General features: G+C 42.3%; 1 protein-coding gene across 1 annotated transcript in view; it reads left to right on the top strand.

Annotated features, from left to right (window-relative positions):
* LOC120021883 (microtubule-associated serine/threonine-protein kinase 1-like) overlaps positions 1 to 20,683 on the top strand; it is an 89,106-nt gene that overhangs the window by 21,112 nt on the left and 47,311 nt on the right. The gene's annotated exons all lie outside the window — the stretch shown is intronic.

Genomic DNA, 20,683 nt, shown 5'->3' with positions numbered 1-20,683 from the left:
CGTTTTGAATTTATATAGCTGCCTAAGCTAACGTCATTAGGCACTTGAGAAGAAATGTACATTTTAAGTGTCAATGTTTGTAACCTAACAAACCAGTGCAAAATTGGTATCGGTACTAGTGTCTAATATCTATACTGCCCTCCATTGCCCCTAGTGAATTGATACAAATAAAATAAGACACATGCTTATCACTGAATGCCAGGCAACTTAATTGTTGAAGAAATCATCTGAGGAAACGTGAAGAAAATCATGTACAGAATGTGAAGAAAAGACTGACGTTATCTCCACTATAGGTTTATAGATACTATAGGATTTATAGACACTAGGTTTATAGATACTATAGGATTTATAGACACTAGGTTTATAGATACTATAGGATTTATAGACACTGTAGGTTTATAGATACTATACTATAGGATTTATAGCCACTAAAAAAAAAAAAAATACTAAATTGTAAAAATGTGCTTTTTTTGTCATCGTTTAAGGTTAGGGTTAGGCATAAGGTTAGCAGTGTGGTTAGGGTTAGGCTCAAAATCAGATTTTTAAGAAGAGAAATTGTAGAAAGAGTTGAGGTTTATGACAAATATGTCATAAACCCTCTGGCATCAATGGTGATGGCATCGTGACATCATTGGGGTCTTTTTCCTGAATGTTGTTTTGAAGAATATGTCAGTGTTGACCTAATTTATGGAACAGATAACATTTGTTGGGTAATAAAATGTAGGTACTGAACAAGATGTTCTTGTTGACATTCCCAAACAAAGCTAGGACTAAATCTACAGCTTTTACAATGAAAAGGGAACAAGGGCAGTTCAAGACAATTTGTTGTGTGTACACTCAAAATAGATCAGAGGTTTGATTTCCAGTCATCTACGTTTAGTGTTTATTGTCTTCTATTTATAGGGCGACCTTAATGACTTACAGGCTTGTGCGTGGTACAATGAAATAACTAGAAATAGATCACACGTAAGTGTTGGAACCACTCGGCACATCTCAATGATCCTAATGCATATGCTGTGCAATTGGAGCGCTAGCCAAGCTCACAACGCTTACTTGCTGTGGTGGTTTAGATTTCTAGGGTTGAATCCTAACAGGGACATTAATGTCTCACCTTTTATTTGTGATGTGCTTGGATTTCAAGTTGAGGTTAAGTCCACAGAGAGTAGTGAGCTGTATAGTTTTATGGCCATTGGCCCTGGTTTGCTTCTGGGTCTAGAGTTTTGGGAAAACACTTCAATAGTGTCATTTGACAACTGGCTACTTCACAATCGCTTGGGTCACCTAAAGCCCCTTCTAGCCTCCTCTCCCATTCTTTGTGTTCATAGGCAGCCATTTCCCGTGTTTGTTCTGTACCGCAAATACAGGCCAGCTGCACTTTATTTGTAAAAGGTACAATGGAGAGAAAGTAGGGTACAGCAACACAGAAAATCTGAGGGGTGAGATCATTTTCACTGTACTCTTTCTGAGTTGGTTGCAAATGAGAGATTATAATTGGAATAATGCCTTATTGATGCATATCTCCAGCATTGTCAAATAATATTTCAATAAGTCTCGTTGGGCAGCGTGTTGGTGATGTATGACATGTCCGATATGACAAATCCACCATATATATGATTAATGTCTGTCTCCAGTTGTCGGTTGTGTTGACGGTGTATCTGTGGGGGCCAGAACACAGCTGAGAATGAACACCCAACAAATAGTTCATCAACTCAGCAGGACAGTCAGATGACGTTTTGACAATAGCAAAGACTAATAATGTTCAAAAAAATCTTAGTCAGATTGGGTATTCAAGGTTTCTCAAAAAACAAGGTTTCTTAACAATGTGCTTGGATATGTCCAAGGGTGCTTATATATACACCTTACAGTGGGTGAGACGTACACTAATAGCACAAATTTCATTGTAAAGAGGTATCCTTGAGCATGGAAGAGATTTGGTGGAAGAGATTTGCCAGGCAACTTAATTGTTGAAGAAATCATCTGAGGAAACGTGAAGAAAATCATGTACAGAATGTGAAGAAAAGACTGACGTTATCTCCACTATAGGTTTATAGATACTATAGGATTTATAGACACTATAGGTTTATAGATGCTATAGGATTTATAGACACTATAGGTTTATAGATACTATGCTATAGGATTTATAGACACTATAGGTTTATAGATATACTATAGGATTTATAGACACTAGGTTTATAGATATGCTATAGGATTTATAGACACTATAGGTTTTCAGATACTATACTATAGGATTTATAGACACTATAGGTCTATAGATACTATAGGATTTATAGACACTAGGTTTATAGATACTATAGGATTTATAGACACTATAGATTTATAGATACTATACTATAGGATTTATAGACACTATAGGTTTATAGATACTATACTATAGGATTTATAGATACTATAGGTTTATGATCACTAGGGTTTATGGTGTCTGTTGTGGGAATGCATGTGCCTTGGATGGCACATGTTTAATGAACTACTGAAAAGACTGTGACCTTATGCTTGAGTGGCAGGTTGCCAGCCTTAAACACTGCTGTTTACCACCTGGTATATGGAGTAGGATGAACCTGCCCCTTAGAGGCTGACCTTCAGATCAGTTTTGTGTTTCCTCCCTCAAATGTAAGGAGTTACGCAGTATAAGCTCATCCTAGATCTGTGCCTGAGGGCAACTTGTACCTGGAAACTGGCCCTGAAAGGGATCCAGATTGGATTAAGTCAGTTGCCACGTCTGTCTGCAGGCTAGGGCAAAGTAACACCAGGAGCACGAGGATTATAGGTGAATGGCGTCAACTGTATTTGCACCAACAGTACCTTTTTTAAGGCAGCCCCCCCCCCCCCCCACACCGCTCTGATTCAGAGGTGTTGGGTTAAATGCGGAAGACGCATTTCAGCAGCTGAAGGCATTCGGTTGTACAACTGACTAGGTATCCCCCTTTCCCTTATCTGTTTATGAATGCAGGAAAATCCTCAATATAAAGTGTGATTTGAAAACACAAAAGGAATCACCCAGCTATTTGTTTCATGTGAGAGTGTCATGGTCCGACATGTTTGGTCCTCTTCAGCTTTGGGCATCAATCTCCTGTGTATTTCATGTCTATTCTGATGGGTCTGTGTGGCATGCTTTATTAAGGGGGAAGGATTTGACACCATGCTGCTCTACCTGCCAGTGCAGTAGAAGGGAGCCACAAAGAGATCACCCACTAATACAGCATTTCCCAAACTAGGGGTCGTGACCCCACATGGGGTTGCCTGATTTGAAAATGGGGTTGCGAGAGAAACTATGAAAAAAAATACAAATACAAATTGTGCTTGGTTCATAGAACCTCCTCCAGTAGCCACTAGATGAGGATGTAAAAAATCAGAGCGGTGTGTTTTCTTCCTACAAATGTGGCTCTATCTTTTTGAACGGTTTAAGTTACAAAATATTATGACCCCATCACTCAAAGTTAAGGCTCTCAGGAACACATATTTGTCTTCTGTTTCTATTTGACCAAGAAGGAGAGTGGTGGAGTGCTGCATCAGATGACCAAATTGAGATGGTTTGGAATGAGTTGGACCGCAGAGTGAAGGAAAAGCAGCCAACAAGGGAGTAGCATATGTGGGAATTCCTTCAAGACTGTTGGAAAAGCATTCCAGGTGAAGCTGCTATAGAGAATGCTAAGAGTGTTCAAACTGTCATCAAGGCAAATGGTGGCTACTTTGAAGAATCTCAAATATAAAATATATTTTGATTTGTTTAACACTTTTTTTGGTTACTACATGACTCCATATGTGTTATTTCATAGTTTTGATGTCTTCACTATTATTATACTATGTAGAAAATAGTAAAAATAATGAAAAACACTTGAATGCACTTGAATGCACACAGCCATGCAATCTCCATAGACAAACAATGTCAGTAAAATGGCCTTACTGAAGAGCTCGTACTTTCACCGTGGCACCGCCATAGGATGCCACCTTTCAAACAAGTCAGTTCGTCAAATTTCTGCCTTGCTAGAGCTGCCCCGGTCAACTGCCCCGGTCAACTGTAAGTGCTGTTATTGTGAAGTGGAAACGTCTGAGAGCAATAATGGCTCAGCCGTGAAGTGGTAGACCACACAAGCTCACAGAAGTGGACCGCCAAGCGTCATCTGTCTTCGGTTGCAACACTCACGACTGAGTTCCAAACTGCCTCTGGAAGCAACGCCAGCACAAGAACTGTTCGTCGGGAGTTTCGTGAAATGGGTTTCCATGGCCGAGCAGCCGCACACTCACCATGCACAATGCCAAGCATTGGCTGAAGTGATGAAAAGCTTGCCACGATTGGACTCTGGAGCATTGGAAACGCGTTCTCTGATGAATCACGCTTCACCATCTGGCAGTCCGACAAACGAAAATGGGTTTTGCGGATGCCAGGAGAACGCTACCTGCCCGAATGTGTAGTGCTAACTAAAGTTTGGCAGAGGAGGAATAAAGGTCTGGGGCTGTTTTTCATGGCTCGGGCTGGGCCCCTTAGTTTCAGTGAAGGAAAATCTTAACGCTACAGCATTGACATTCTAGATGATTCTGTGCTTCCAACTTTGTGGCAACAGTTTGGGGAAGGCTCTTTCCTGTTTCAGCATGACAATGCCCTGAGCACAAAACGAGGTCCATACAGAAATGGTTGTCGAGATTGGTGGGGATGAACTTGACAGGCCTGCACAGAGCCCTGACCTCAACCCCCGCTAACACCCCCACTAATGCTCTTGTGGCTGAATGGAAGCAAGTCCCCGCAGCAATGCTCCAACATCTAGGGGAAAGCCTTACCAGAAGAGTGGAGGCTGTTATAGCAGAAAAGGGGAGACCAACTCCATATTTATGTCCATGATTTTGGAATGAGATGTTCGACTTGCAGGTGTCCACTTACTTTTGGTCATATAGTGTATGAGGCCTGCATTGCCCGTGTTCTGCAGAAGTAGAGGTACATAACTGGTTCCTCATCACACCCCAGTTGAACTACTGCCTGTCCGCCTGCCTGTGCTACCGGTTGAGCTGAAGCTGATGCAATGCTCTCTGTCATCTGCAGTAGTGCTTAGTTCCTAGAACCTGGCTCCCGGTAATAAACCATTGATAGGTTTGCTGAAGGGCGGCATTAGTGCATTTTCTGTCTGGTGCACTGTGCACTCTGTGATAGGCTGTTTGGTAGGCTGTTAGTCCTGGAAACAGTGGACTGTACTGTTGGCCGGCGCTTTCTCTCCGTCTTTCTCATCATTCTATAAAAATGTGCTTCCAGAGAAAGGTTTGAGACTACAGACATCTTGACGGCACAGCTTGTAGCCAATAATCACAATATGAAGTGTGTTTTGATGTGACTGATATTCTCTCCCTGGGGGTTTTCTGAATGATCCTCCAGTATATCATCATCATGACAGACTATCAATAATGTAGTTATTGAATCAGTATATGTTACATACAGTACATCATGTTTATTTCACAATACATATTGTACAACAGTAGCGTATGATACACGTCAGGGTGTGTGTTATCGGTGAATAAGCACTTGCCCCAGGGGTGTACTAAAGCACTACAGGGGTGGAGGGAGGTAGGGGGATCTTCCCGCTTATTTACCTCTCTGAGGTATGCACTTGGACTCCCCGAAAATGACTGCTTCTCATCCATTGCTTTATTCTGAATATCTATTGGAAATAAACAGTTTGAAATGACTTACGTAGGGTGCACATTTTCTAGTATGACATCACTCTGAGTGCATTGAATGTGGTGGTTTTGAATGGAGGAGATATGGAAATGAATGCAGCCCTGCAGTGACATTGTGTGCTGAGAGGGCACCCTGTGGTGTCAGGACCAGTCATGATGACGTGATGGAAAGGATAGACCGCATAGAGGATGAGAAGAGGGATAGACAGCATATAGGATGAATATATTCTGAGTTCTGCTGTTGCTGTAGTGAATCACCAGTCAGTGGAGGAGGGGACGCGAATGAGCGAGCCCGAGTGTGTGTGTTTGCCAAGTGGAGGGGGGAGTGTGTGTGTGAGGGGAGGGGGAAAGGGGGTATTGTCCTGCCTCCGTACCCTCCTTTCCTCTCTCCCACCTCAGGCTGGCGATCTCCTCTGACAGCCTCAAGGTGGAATGTGGTGGAAGGACCTGAAACAAGCTGCGGTGTTGTCGTTGCCCCTTTTCTTTCCCCTCCCCCCCTCTTTTTGTCGGAGGAGAGAGTTAGGCTAGCCCCATTCCTCTATGGTGGTGGCTGGCTCTGGCTCTTTGTCGGCTCAGTGTAGGGTAGAGGATAAGGGGGGGGTGGCTATGTGGCTGAGGCTGAGCGGTGTGAATATAGCATGTGCACCATAGAGCACGCGAGCACAGTTCAGCCATGAAAGCCCAGCGGGAGAGGCTGAGGATTCCGGGACTGACGTTGGAGTGAGTATTTTCCCTATCTTCTTCTTGTGGTGGTGACCGCACCACTGCTCCACACTGCAGCAGACGGCTTCATTGGTCTTTGCCGTTGCTGCTGCACCTCCTGGTTTTCTTTTCTCTCTAGCTAGTAGCATTGTGGAGCGTTTAGCATTATGCAGCATTGCCACATACAGCAGCAGCACTGTAGCAGTGTACACGGTAGGATGTGTCACGTAAAATCCTCTGTAGTGATAGTGACGGGGACAGTGTGTGTTGCTGTGTGTGTCAAGCAGAGGACTGCCACACAACCTCTGTTTGGTTGTGATGAAACCCACTGACACACACAGACACACCCACACACATGTACACACAATACAGTGATGATTAAATGGCAGGCTTTTGTGACGCATGATCAATAAGTTGATGGGCAGTGGAGTGGCCTTATACCCAAGGCCTTGTTTTTATGTTGGATAACAGATCCTGCCTGCTACCAGTGACAGAAATCTGCTGGGCCAGAGACCCAAACAACAAACACTCCGTTATGGCCCTGTTGTGTTCCTGTTGCACATCACACAGATTAGTTCTTTGTGTAATGACTTGCGAAGGCAGTCGATTGGGTTCTCTCGGGTCACCAAGGCACATGTTTGTTTGCGTCCTCCGAGACTTTTGCTAGCGCAAGTTTAGGTATTGCTAAGTCGGCATATACGTAGCCTACGCATCTAATTTAGATCCAGTTCAGTGTCGTTACTGACAGGAAGGTAAATTCTGTAGCTCTATGGAACAATACTAGTGTTTAATCGTGGACTACTGATACTGTTGAGATGCACTGTGCTGTAATTTGCTAATACATTTTGATTGTGTCTACCATGTGCCATGATAGCAGGAAAAAGTCTGACTTTTTTTCTACTTGAATTACACAAAGTTAACAGGCAGTGGTTTGGAGGGCTGAAAGACATCCTTCACATCTAAAGTAAACATCTTTTAAGAAGTGAGCTTTCTTTCCTTGCCAGTGAAGTTACTATAGAGAGGTTTCTTCTGCTTTCTCATAGCCTTGGGTAATCCTTCAGATTTCAAGTAGGATTTGGTTGCACTGTGCGCCTGTTTCAGGTTTCACTCTCCACCTCCTGTGTGTGTGTGTTTGTGTGTGTGTGCATAGTATGGATGCTTTTTATGATAATCGCTTAAGCCTAGCAAGCCTCAAGGACCAAACAAAGTCTCTAATCCTCAAAGATGCTAAACCTGTGTTGCGTGAACAGACAAGTGCCTTGGTAACCTATTTCCAAAACACAATTTAGTTTCATTTCAAAGCTGTGCTGCTGCTGCTGCTCTGTGGTTAATGTATGTCAGCTATCTAGCAGAACAGGGTATGTGACTGCATACATCAGCCCAAATCACTTCACAGGGCTTCTAAGTGAAAGTAGCCATTGTCCGTCCTGTGCAAACGTAGCGTGCTAAAGGAATCACTATTTACAAAACTTACTTTTAACTTCCAGCCTCACTCCCCGAAGCTTGAGCCCGACACCCACAAGTCCTTGCAGCCCTCTCAGCCCGTTGCACGCATTTCATTTTTGGAGGTAAGCGTCACGAGCTTCTTTGACCATCATGTTAATTTTGTATTTGTGGGTTGAGGAAAATCCATGCTGGACTGTGAAAGGTTGAGTCGATATTCCATGCGATCATTAGTTTGTCATAACAGAAAGGTGTTTTTTTCTAACTGAAATCGGTTTCCTTTGGTGCAGCTTTGATGGAAGAGGATAGAGTGCTTATATAATGTTCTTAGTGTCACCTCCTTCCCCTTACTCCTTTTCTATAGTCTGGTTTTGAGGCTTCTCTTTCAAGTGCAAAGAAGGACTTGTGGCGTTTTGCGATTCTTCAAAGTGGGGAATGGTCAGAATCCCCATGCCTGATTGATTTATTAGAAAATGCACTTGAAAGAAAGGGGTCATACAGTGATTTTAGGTCACAATGTTGCATACCTTTTTTCCATTACTGTTGTTTGCTCTACACCTCTTGTTTTAGCTGTCAACCATATGACCTTGACCTTCCAACCATCCAAGTAAGTTAAGTCCTTTCAACCTTGGAGCCAACTGAAACCTTAGATCAACACTCCCCCACCCTTTCCCCAAAATTAGGTGCGCTACCGCCCAAGTTGGCCAATAGCAAAATAGATTTAATGGAACATACTGTATCTGGTCAAATGGGCCTTTGCGTCTTGCTACTGTGGTTGATGCATGTCAAGACTTCAAATGGAGTCTGTATCATCTGGAGGAGTGACAGAGGAGGGGGCGGGGTGGTATGGCTGTCTCCCCGAGTGTTTCCTTCACTTCTCTCTCTCTCCCTAAATCCTCTCCTCTCTGCGTAGCACACTAATGATGTCGGAGATAGCAGGTCACACGGTCCTCTTCACTGTCTCTTGATGTGTCGCATGGCGAGCCGCCGTGAATCAGCCTTTTGTTCCTGGAGTAGGTTCATCTGGTTTAGCATATTCAATTGGGTCATTGAGCCCGAACCCTACTTTTGTTGTATTAGCCATTTTGGCTCGTAAATGTTTACATGACCCCTAATTTTCTCCCCTCCTACACCAGGTTCTTTGGTTGTAATGAGAAGGACAGAACAAAAAGAAATGGAATTCATCCTTTCTGGAAAACATGCTGTTTTTCTTGTGTGATTGATCGGCTACAGATGACTTGAATTAGTTAAGTTCAAGAGAACACGGTAGAGGCAGTATCCATTCTAAATTCCGGAAATTATTCATATTTATATATTTATTCACATGTGTGCATTAGTTTCATGCTCATGTTTTATTGATAACAACCTTTGTAGTATAAATGCTGTCGCGGTTACTGTTTTGTGATGTTTGGAGCGGACTCATGTCGTCATTAATATTTTACGGACATTAATATTCTTTATATAGTATGCTATACTTTTTTATATATCCATTGGCGACGCATGTGTTGACGCCAGACACATTTTCAACTGTGAATATACAAACAGTATGAAAGACAGAATTGTCTATCAATAAGTAGCAGGATGCCCCCTCGTGTCACCTCTGACCATATATTGTGCTGCTAGCTACACTCTTACAGTTCCATTGAGAAGAGCAGTAGCTTAACATTCAAGTTATTCACTTCCACAAAGATTGCAACATTTATGCTGTACAGTAGTAGCATACTGTTCATAGTTGAAACTAGAAAATATCTTAATTGAGAATTTTGTAGGAAAGTGGCTAATCTCCAAAAACAACATCACATCTTTGATGCTACTCTTTCCTCCTATCTGCATTTTGTAAAATGTTGGCATATTTGTTTATATGAAATTTCACTCTGTAGTTGATGACCTGAACTGTAATGTGTATTTGAATTATGCCTTGTGTTGTCTCCTGGTTACTGTTAGTGTCACACTGTGAGTAACCAATGGGAAGGTCTACACACTGACTAGTGAACCCCTCAGACATGAGCATGCTTGTCAGAGCTATCTTAGCGTTAGCTGCTACTGCTAGCTAGTTTTTTTCCAGTTTGACTTTGTACATTTATTCTATAATATTGCCCTGTTAGAATTATTTTTTACTTGCTACAACAAGTTTTCAACAGTTTTGGTAGTCAGGTCATGTCTACCCGTTAAGAAACAAAAGGCAAATCACAGTTGATATAGTAGCTTGCTAATGCTAACCAGTCAATGAGAATAGGATATAATTACTGGCTAGGCTAACCAGCAAGGGCAGGCTGGGTATACATCAGCTAATCCAGCTTCAGAATAAAGCCTTTGAAGTGAAGTATCTGGTGTCAGTCAGAATTCCCCCATGTGTAATATCAGCCATCAGGACAATAATGTTTCACAGTGATTCCAGAGAACATGGTGAACTTTAATCAGGATTAATGAATTAGGGGAGATTACTCGACTCGGCTAATTGCTGTGCTGCACAGAATGTATAATTTCCCACCAAATATTTGAAACCCATTGCTGTAAGTTATGGGCAAGAGTTAGCACATCAAACCAGAACACTTCTTCTTATTAGTCCTTCCTTTTAGTCTAATGTACTGACACCATGTTTCTATTATGTGCATATTCAAATATATTTAATTGAGTCAGTTTTGTAGTAAACTGTAGTTTGAGGTCAACACCAGTCAGAATGTAGCAGCTTTCCCATATAGTTTATTTATCAATAAAATATATTTATTCACATTTTAATAACATTGTGTATATTATATTGTTTAACCAACAGAATATCTGTTGATGTCTGACGGACTGCAGAAACATCAATGTTTTAAAAATCTATAAACCACCAGTTTTAAAGTGCACCTCTACAGACATCATTTAAATGCGGTTCCAATAAAGTTTAACCTCAAATTGATCTTCTGACTAGTCTGCACATCTCTATCTAATAACTGAACCAGTTTACCATTAACGGTGGTTGTGCCTTTGAAATCACCCTCTTTTATCTGGAGCACAGAAGCAGAGCAGGGCCATAATTAGTGCTGGGCTGGGCCTGTCACATCACTCTACCGGGACACAGAGCTCTGAGGGGGGCTGGGAGGCCTGCATGATTACCTGACGTCAGCATCACTGCATCACATTTTAGAAAGGTGTTCTATCACAGGTCCTGACGAGGGACTCTGGGGTTTTACAGAGCATGTGACCTTGTTATCAGCAATGCTTATGACTATTGGCTAGAGCTCTCTGAAAGCACATGGTCTGACCAGAGCGCAGAGTTTTTCTTGGTCAGGTAATTTGATTGAACCTGATTGTATGATCGAAAGATGATCTTTTTGTGTTCATTGCAGGGACTTGCTACAGTGTCTATAGCTAGGGCCAGGTGTACTTCCTGGCCAGGTCACGTGGTTCCAGGAAAAACTGTCTGGACGTTGGACTTTGGCCACTGTTTGGAGCACTGCATCAGTTGTCAATCAATGCCTGTGTCCTGTGATTGGATCCCATTCTGTGTCCCTGACTGGGTGTCAATGGGTGTCACTATTTCCCCTCAGGGAGTGTTCTGTATCTCCCAAGGCTCTTCAGGTGGAGCATACACAGTGTAACATGAACCTGGCTGAGATCACTGTTGACTCCCGTCATGCCATGCTATCTGCTGTGGAGTGTGTGGCTGCATGCCTCTCCTCCTACCCAACTGCCTGCCTGCCTAGCCCCCCTTCTCACAAACAAACGTGCAAGCTGATCTCAGCCAACTGCCAAGACTGTGTGTATGTGTGTGAGTCTGTGTGAGTGCTTGCGCGTGTGTGTGTGCGCCCGTGTCTGTGTGTACGTGTATGTCTGTGCATGTGTGTCTTATCTGACTCATTTGTTTATCTATAGTCCCCTGTATTTGGCCTGTTATCTTCCTTTAAGATAGTCCAGTGGGCATGAGATAATGGGATCAAAGGGTGGCAGGAGTTAAGATGAGATTGTCTGTCATGAAGTGAGTCAGCCTCCGTCTCACTGCCTGCTTTAAGAACAAACTGTAGGAAGGAGTAACTATGGAAGAGAGGGGGAAAGCCTGGCTGCCTTAATAGAGGACACCCGTGGAAAAGCACAACATTTCCATTTCAAACAGGACCTGCTTAAGATCGGCCAGCCCATGAGGCATTTTGGAGGGGAGCCAGATTGCGAAAGCTGTGAATGTACCGCAATGTCTGCTGGTGATGCAGCACTGCTCTGACTCACCCCCCCCCCCCCCCCCCCCCCCCCACTCGGGACGCGGAGTGGTAGATGCCGCTTGTTACATGATACGGAGCATGTTGAGCTGGTAGAGAGAGAGAGAGAGCAGGGTGAGTGTATGGGATCTGATCTGGAAACAAACGCACAGAGAAAGGAAAAGCAAAAGTCAGTTTTTATAAGGTGTTATATCCCGGTCGTAGAGGCTTATAAGCTGAACTTAATCAAACAGTGTTCCCTGGAGTACTTTTTTTATTTTTCGTTTTTTGGAACTGCACTTAAAGGACGCTGCAGTGTCCACTCTGCCAGTGTGTGTGTATGCCGCAGCTGGCTGCAGATGTGTCCGAGCAGCAGAGTAAGTTTGGAGCCTTGGAGGAGGATGGGGGCTGTTCGAGTATTGGCGCTTGTCGCCGGGACTGTTGTTGTAGGGGACGGGTCGCCCCCCATGTCCATGACACCCGGCGCTTCTCATCTCCGGGTCTTTTGAGACCCGCAGTCCACGTCCCGCTTCCTGGAAGGGGCTGGCATGACTTTGGCACAATGTCGGACTCCAGTCTGTGGACGGTTCTCTCCAATTTTACCATGCCACACTTTCTCAGCAGGGCCAGGCTCAGACGATCCAAAAGGTAACCTTGATGACAAACACTGTGTTTTGTTCAGTGAGTGTAGGTTTGGTTCTTCTATCTGTCATATGTAGGCTACTTGGGACTTTGTAGCCAGAGTTGTTTGAAGAATTCAGAGATGGGTAGAAGAGCAAGCCTATTCTTCTACCTTTTGAATTGGACAGACCACTGAGTGACCAGTAGCGAATGTGTTGTTGCCTTGTTGGGGTCATCTGAGATGTTTTATGCTGACGTTAACCCGGGACAATAAGTTGGGTGTTACTGCCTACGTATTGTGTGTGTGTGATTGAGCCTTGTGGCTTGTGGCACTGTAACGCCAGTTGAATGTTTGATTGCTTTCAAGGCAGTATCTCGTGGGCCTTGCACTCTATATAAAGGAGTATGATTACCCTGTCTCCTTAAGATGGAACAGGGGAGTGTTGACTTTTAGGAATATTATCTGAAATGTGATATCTGTTAACTCATTAGAACAGAAGCCACAATTTAATTGTTTTTTCAAACTCTTCCCATGAAGATTATCGGTGGAGTTTGAGCTTCATACAATGACCTTTCATTAAATTCTTATCTGTAGCACTGCATCGTCCAGAGGTTTGTAAGTTACATCGCGCTCTTCCTCACATGCCAGTTTTTTGTGTAAACTGGTGCATTTGGTCCAGTCCCTCTGAAACTCTATATTATTTATATTCCACGGGTTGACCTATTTTATACTAAAGAACAGCTTCATATCAAATGGATGTCCTCACTACTCTGCATATTCAGGACATGCTGTACTGCACTGTGTAATCTATTCCTTTCATCAGAAAATCACCAGGGGGCTTTTTTTCAGTATAAAGACAGATTTATGGGAGTAACTGAAACAAATTGAGATAAGACGCTGTTTAGTTTATTAGGATCCCCATTAGCTACTTCACATACAGCAGCTACTCTTCCTGGGTTCCACATAAAATGTAGAAATACATGACAAAGTTCAGAACAGTTGTAGACAAGAACATCATAAGGTATTACGTTGAATTCAAAATACAAGATAAAATAAGAGTTATATACTCAACAAAAATATAAATGCAACATGCAACAATTTAATATTTTACTGAGTTACAATTCATATAAGGAAATTAGTCAATTCAAAAAAATTAGTTAGGCTGTAATCTATGGATTTTACATGACTGGGAATACAGATATGCATCTGTTGGTCACAGATACCTTAAAATAAGGTAGGGGCATGGATCAGAAAACCAGTCAGTATCTGGTGTGACCACCATTTGCCCCATGCAGCACGACACATCTCCTTTGCATAGAGTTGATCAGGCTGTTGATTGTGGCCTGTGGAATGTTGTCCCACTCCTCTTTAATGGCTGTGCGAATTTGCTGGATATTGGCGGGAACTGAAACACGCTGTCATACAGGTCGATCCAGAGCATCCCATACGTGCTCAATGGATGACTTGTCTGATGAGTATGCAGACCATGGAAGAACTGGGACATTTTCAGCTTCCGGGAATTGTGCACAGATTCTTGCGACATAGGGCCGTGCATTATGCTGTAACATGAGGTGATGGCGGCGGATGAATGGCACGACAACGGGCCTCCAGGTCTTGTTACAGTATCTCTGCATTCAAATTACCGTTGATAAAATGCAATTGTGTTTGTGGTTTCTAGCTTATGCCTGCCCATACCATAACCCCACCGCCACCATGGGGCACTGCTTGCAATGTTGACATCAGCAAACCCCTCGCTCACACGACGCCATTCACGTATTCTGCCGTTGTGAGGCCTGTTGGACGTACTGCCAAATTCTGTAAAATAACGTTGGAGGCGACTTATGGTAGAGACGTGAACATGAAATTCTCTAGCAACAGCTCTGGTGGACATTCCTACAGCCATCTTGCCAATTGCACGCTCCCTCAACTTGAGACATGTGGCATTGTGTGTTGTGTGACAAAACTGCACATTTTAGTGTCCTGATCACCTGTGTAATGATCATGCTGTTTAATCAGCTTCTTCATATGCCACACTTGTCAAGTGGATGGATTGTCTCACTAACTATATGCTCTCTTACAGGGATATAAACAAATTTGTCTACAAAATTTGAGAGAAATTAGCTTTTTGTGCGAATGGAACATATCTGGGATCTTTTATTTCAGCTCATGAAACATGGGACCAACACTTTACATGTTGCGTTTTATATATTTTTCCAGTGTATATTGGAAAGACACCAAGAGACAACTAAAATACTATTTACCTTCAATTCATACAGTATATACTGTACATATTTACGTTCTTATATACAGTACAGTTTAATTAGATCTTTAGAGAGAGTACAGGTGCTGTGATACAATGTCTTTTTTAAACTTGCTTTTTGCCTGAGTAAGCTGGCAGAGCATTCCATGATGACATGGCTCTATACATAACTGAGCGACGAGTTAAATTTGTTTTTGGTTTGGGTACTGTGAAGAAACCCATAGTGGAATGTCGGGTGGGGTATGTATGTCTGTTTTGAAGTGAACGCAACTAGATTATACACGTGGTTAGGCATTTTTTAACAGAAATGTTTCTTAAAAAGAGAAGTAGTACATTTCTCCTCAACCATGAATGTTGTTAATGTTTGTTCTGTGCAGTTAATAGCAAGGTGTGCTGCTTTGTTTTTGTAGCCAGCTGCAGCTTTGCTAGGTCTTTCGTTGCTGCACCTGTAGTGGATTAGAGCCAAAATGTGCAGGGTCAAAGTTAACTGAACTAGAGGGATTGCTGTGAGTGAATAGGCATGTTTATATCAGTAATAAGTGATTTGATTATGTGAGGATCAGAGCTTTCTCGGTTGAGATCAGATGGGAGGGATGTTGTCCCATGTAAGGAGACCACAGAACAGTGCACAGAACTACTGTATGGTCATGTCCTGAACTGGGATGAACTTGAGTGGGTTTATTCCCAGTTGTGTAATACGAATAGAAGTGTACCATATAGAAATGATTGTTCTCTAACTCCACGTTATTATGAAAAAAACATTCTCTGTTTTGTTATTTTTATCTGTGATGAACCATTGAGCCATCTGAAGTGCCGTGCTGGGTATTTGTGTTGTGGCATTATCCACTCGTCCTAATAGAAAAATGTGATTCTTTCTTTTTACTCTTTGGGTTTTGTTTTGTATTGCTAGGTATTACTGCACTGTTGGAGCTAGAAACACAAGCATTTCGCTGCACCTGCGATAACATCTTAAAAATCTGTGTACGCGACCAATAAACTTTGATTTGATGAGCATTTTTAAAGTAGGATCTTTGAGATGAAAAGGACATGCAATATGGGAATATATTTGTTAAGTAATAAATCTTAAATTTCAACAAACATTTCTGTAAAAGCAGTATTCCCAATGACCCAAATTGTGGTAACGTACAGGAACTCAAGTCCTTTTGTTCATCCGATCTGAAATACCTCACCATCAAATGCCAACCGCATTACCTCCCAAGATGATAATTTTATTCGATCATCGTCACGGCCGTGTATATTCCCGCCGACGCCGCGACGGCTGTCAACTACATTAGACTTTGTGCAAACTGGAAACCTTACTGAATATTTTGTGTAGGTTGTTGACAAAAATTACAATTACATCCATTTTAATCCCACTTTGTAATACAATAAAATGTGGAAAAAGTCCAGGGGTGGGAATACTTTCTGAAGGCACGGTACATACAGTTGAAGTCGGACCATTACATACACTTAGGTTGGAGTCATTAAAACTTGTTTTTCAACCACTCCACAAATTTCTTGTTAACAAACTATAGTTTTGGCAAGTCGGTTAGGACATCTACTTAGTGCACGACACAAGTAATTTTTCCAACAATTGTTTACAGACAGATTATTTCACTTATTACTCACTATCACAATTCCAGTGGGTCAGAAGTTGACTGTGCCTTTAACTTCTTTGGGGTAACCCCCCCCCCCCCCCCTTCTTCTCAATTTCCGCCTAAAGACATACCCTAATTTAACTAACTGTAGCTCAGGCCCAGAGGCAAGGATATGCATATTCTTGGTATCATTTGAAAGGAAACACTCTGAATTTTGTGGAAATATGAATTGAATGTAGGACAATATAACACAATAGATTTGGTAGAAGAAAATACAAGGAAATAAACATAAGTTTTCTGTTTTTTATTGTTGCTGCATCATCTTTCAAATGACCAAGAACAGCCAAACATACAGATAGGATGCTGTGGATGATTTGAATGAAGAACATAAGATGGCACCAATAGCTGAGCAAAGTTTTAGACAGATAACTTCAAAAATGAGCGAGCTACATGACATTGAGCATGAAGTCACCCAGGTGTCCCACACAAATGTACCCAAATGTACCCAAGTGGCCGAATTGGTACAGTGATACATTTTGAAGGAAAGAACTATATACAAAATACATATGCTATTCTAACACACCCCCAAAAAATAAATGTATATATATATGAAGAAAAAATAAATAATAATAAACAAACAAATAACAAGGGTAACTATTTACACATTTTCTATTTACAATATTGTATATTTTATAAATAAATTGATAAATATTGTGAAGACCCTCAGCCCTCACTCCTGGTGCCATGGCCCATAGCAGTCTCTTTCTGCTGTAAAGCAGAGGCTTACTGAACAGGTGGTGCAGGTGATGGGGCATTTCCTGTGACAAAGGGCACAATGTCGCCTCCCCACTGTGCCCTTTTTGCCCTGAGGCACATTCATGCCTGCAGAGATGAATCTGGGCAGGTGAACACCACTGGTTGACGGAGCAGAAGGTGCTGCAGTGGACTTGCTGTAGCTCCTGGATGAGCAGCTCCCTGAAGGCTAGCTGTGAGATGGGGGGCTGTCTCTATCAATTTCCTCTATAATTTGGGTTAAATCTGTATACCTAGACTTTATTTTAGATTTTTAGCTGATTTATTCGCCATAATTTAAATATATAAACTTGTTGAAAATGCTATTGAATATGTACTGCTATGCGTAACACTCGTAGCTCCATCAAGTAGGATTTGCAATGGCGAATGAACCTCTTTTACGCCAGAGTTTACGACAAAGGCTGGTCTTCAAACGTATAACCATTACATATTGCCGTTTACCTCAGCTCATTGGCTATCTTCCAAGCTAGATTTCAAGATGATCAGTGGTCATTGGGCCAAAATACAGTCAATCCACGATAGACCGGTCCTACCATTGGTGCGCAATGAGGTCATTGATTGGTGTCTTCAAATCGGTTTGTTTCGGTCAATACGTCCCGGGAAAAGAGCCATCATGTATGGTTGTGTTAGTAACAACCAGAGGATTGCAATGAAACCAGCCATGACTGGATAAACGTTTGTTTAGTGTGTGTAATTACCACGAACGCTTCGTCCAAAGTTGAATGAGACGGAAATCACGACGCAACCGGTTTACAAATGTTTCGTGTTAGGCTATAAAAATTGATTTTATCAAACAAAACAAACATTCACTGTGTAGTTAGGACACTTGGCATTGCCACCAGAGGAAGATCTTCAATGGTAAGCGATTTATTTTATTGTTATTTCTGACTTCCGTGAAGCTAATGCTTGGTTGGAAAATGCTAGTAATACTTGTGTGTGTGGGGCGCCGTCCTCAGAAAATCGCATGTTTGCTTTTGCAGTAAACCTTTTTGAAATCTGACACAGCGGCTGGATTAATAAGACGTTCATCTTTTAAATGATGTAAGATACATGTATTTACAAGAATGTTTAATACAACGAATGGTGTATTTAAAATGTTAGCTCTCTGCAGTTTCACCGGATGTTGGCCTGGTGGGACGTTAGCGTCTCACCTACCCTAGAGAAGTTAAACAGCTTGGAAAATTCCAGAAAATTATGTCGTGGCTTTAGGCACTGAAAGGCTAATTGACATAATTTGAGTCAATTGGAGGTGTACCTGTGCATGTATTTCAAGGCCTACCTTCAAACTCAGTGCCTCTTTGCTTGACATCATGGGAAAATCCAAAAAAAGACCTCCGAAAAACATTTGTAGACCTCTACAAGTCTGGTTCATCCTTGGGAGCAATTTCCAAACGCCTGAAGGTACCACGTTCATCTGTACAAACAATAGTACGCAAGTATAAACACCATGGGACCACGCAGCCGTCATACCGCTCAGGAAGGAGACACATTCTGTCTCCTAGAGATGAACGTGCTTTGGTTTGAAAAGTCAAATCAATCCCAGAACAATAGCAAAGGACCTTGTGAAGATTCTGGAGGAAACGGGTACAAAAGTATCTATATCCACAGTAAAACGAGTCCTATATCGACATAACCTGAAAGGCCGCTCAGCAAGGAAGAAGCCACTGCTTCAAAACCGCCATAAAAAAGTCAGACTACGGTTTGCAACTGCACAACTGGGAATCAAAGATCGTACTTTTTGGAAAAATGTCCTCTGGTCTGATGAAACAAAAATAGAACTATTTGGCCATAATGACTATCGTTATGTTTGGAGGGAAAAGGGGGATGCTTGAAAGCTGAAGAACACCATCCCCACCGTGAAGTACGGGGGTGGCAGCATCATGTTGTGGGGGTGCTTTGCTGCAGGAGGGGCTGGTGCACTTCACAAAATAGATGGCATCATGAGGGAGGAAAATTATGTGGATATATTGGAACAACATCTCAAGACATCAGTTAGGAAGTTAAAGCGTGGTCGCAAATGGGTCTTCCAAATGAACAATGACCCCCAAGCATACTTCCAAAGTTGTGGCAAAATGGCTTAAGGACAACAAAGTCAAGGTATTGGAGTGGCCATCACAAATCCCTGACCTCAATTCTATAGAACATTTGTGGGCAGAACTGAAAAAGCGTGTGCGAGCAAGGAGGCTTAAAAACATGACTCAGTTACAACAGCTCTGTCAGGAGGAATGGGACAAAATTCACCCAACTTATTGTGGGAAGCTTGTGTAAGGCTACCCGAAACGTTTGACCCAAGTTCAACAATTTAAAGGCAATGCTACCAAATACTAATTGAGTGTATGTAAACTTCTGACCCATTGGGAATGTGATGAAAGAAATAAAAGCTGAAATAAATCACACTACTATTATTCTGACATTTCACATTCTTAAAATAAAGTGGTGATCCTAACTGACCTAAAACAGGGGATTTTTACTAGGATTAAATGTCAGGAATTGTGAAAAACTGAGTTTAAATGTATTTGGCTAAGGTGTATGTAAACTTCCAACTTCAACTGTAATCACTGAACAATGGTCACTTTTTAATGTTTACATACTATTTCACCCTCTTCGTATGTACACTACAAGACCAAAAGTATGTGGACACCTGCTCGTAGAACATCTCATTCCAAAATCATGGGCATTAATATGGAGTTGGTCCCCCCCCTTTGCTGCTACAATAGCCTCCACTCTTCTGGGAAGGATTTCCATTGAATGTTGGAACATTGCTGCGGGAACTTGCTTCCATTCATCTACAAGAGCATTAGTGAGGTCGGGCACGGATGATGGGCGAATAGACCTGGCTTGCGTTCCAATTCATCCCAAAGGGGTTCGATGGGGTTGAGGTCAGGGCTCTGTGCAGGCTAGTCAAGTAATTCGACACAGATCTCGACAAACTATTTCTGTATGGGTGCATTGCTTTGTGCATGGGCGCATTGTCATTCTGAAACAGGAAAGGGCCTTCCCCAAACTGTTGCCACAACGTTGGAAGAATCATCTAGAATGTCATTGTTTGCTGTAGTGTTAAGATTTCCCTTCACTGGAACTAAGGGGCCTAGCCCGAACCATGAAAAAAAACATCTCCAGACCATTATTCCTCTACCTCCACCAAACTTTACAATTGGCACTATGCATTCGGGCAGGTAGCGTTCTCCTTGCGTCCGTCAAACGCAGATTTGTCCGTCGGACTGCCAAATGGTGAAGCCTTACTCATCACTCCAGAGACCGCATTTCCACTGCTCTAGAGTTCAATTGCGGCGAGCTTTACACCACTTAAACCGATGCTTGGCATTGCGCATGGTGATCTTAGGCTTGTGTGCGGCTGCTTGTCCATGAAAACCCATTTCATGAAGCT

This window comes from Salvelinus namaycush, chromosome 26 (assembly GCF_016432855.1).
Source record: "Salvelinus namaycush isolate Seneca chromosome 26, SaNama_1.0, whole genome shotgun sequence".
Lineage (NCBI taxonomy): Eukaryota > Metazoa > Chordata > Actinopteri > Salmoniformes > Salmonidae > Salvelinus > Salvelinus namaycush.
This window is presented reverse-complemented; position numbering and strand designations above follow the sequence as displayed.